Here is a 959-nt window from a genome sequence, read left to right as displayed (position 1 = left end):
ATGACAGTGTTTAAATGGTCTTCTTAACTCAACAAATCGGTATTTTCCAAATGACTGATTCATAGTTCAAGATATGATTCATAGTTCAAGAACTGTTCAAAGTTCAAGATATGCCAATAGATTTTAGATAGGACCATATTGCTTCCACAATGGTTATACATGTTTACAAGTCCACCAGCAGTGTACAAGAGTCCTAATCTCTCTCCACTCTCTGTAGCATTTGTGTTTTTCAGTTGGGCTATCATTGTCAATGTGATATACCATTATAACTTTGATTTGCATCTCTCAGACTGCTAGTGACCATGAGCATTTTTTCATGTGTTTGTTAATCATTTGAAGTCATTTTTTTGTGAACTGCCCTTGTCTTTTGACCACTTTTTAATTGGATTTTTTTTTCTTATTGAGATGTTGCAGAATACCAAAGATTTTATAAATTAATTCCTTATTGTTGTGTCATTGCTAACACATGGCCTCTCTTTTTACTTTTCTGATGAAGCCTTTTGATGCACAAACGTTTTTGTTATCAGTAGGTCCTAGTCATATGTTTTGTCTCATTTGTGTGTGCTTCCTTATTATATTTGGTAGTCTGTCTATGCCCTGCACGAGGGCACTTAAATTTGTCTCTGTTTTCTTATTGATGAACCTTATAATTCTGGAATTTACGTTTAGGTCTCTCATTCATCTTGAATTAATTTTGTGCATGGGGTGAGGTAAGAGCCCTCTTTCACTCTTCTGCATATGGAGATACAATTTTGCCAGCACCATTTATTGGAGAGGCTGTCTCTTATTCAATGTTTTCTGGCCTTTTGTTGAAGATGAGTTGCCTGTAGGTGGATGAATTTATTTCTGTACGTTGTACTCTGTTTCATTGGTCTAAGGATCTATCATTTTACCAGTACTAGGCTCTTTTGACGACTGTGACTATGTAATATGTTTTGAGGTTGACAGTGCAAGGCTTC

Source organism: Echinops telfairi, unplaced genomic scaffold, assembly GCF_000313985.2.
Source record: "Echinops telfairi isolate 266 unplaced genomic scaffold, ASM31398v2 ScPeMD7_4225;HRSCAF=4972, whole genome shotgun sequence".
NCBI classification, from domain to species: Eukaryota; Metazoa; Chordata; class Mammalia; order Afrosoricida; family Tenrecidae; genus Echinops; species Echinops telfairi.
The sequence above is the reverse complement of the archived record's forward strand: the minus strand, read 5'-3'. Positions refer to the sequence as shown.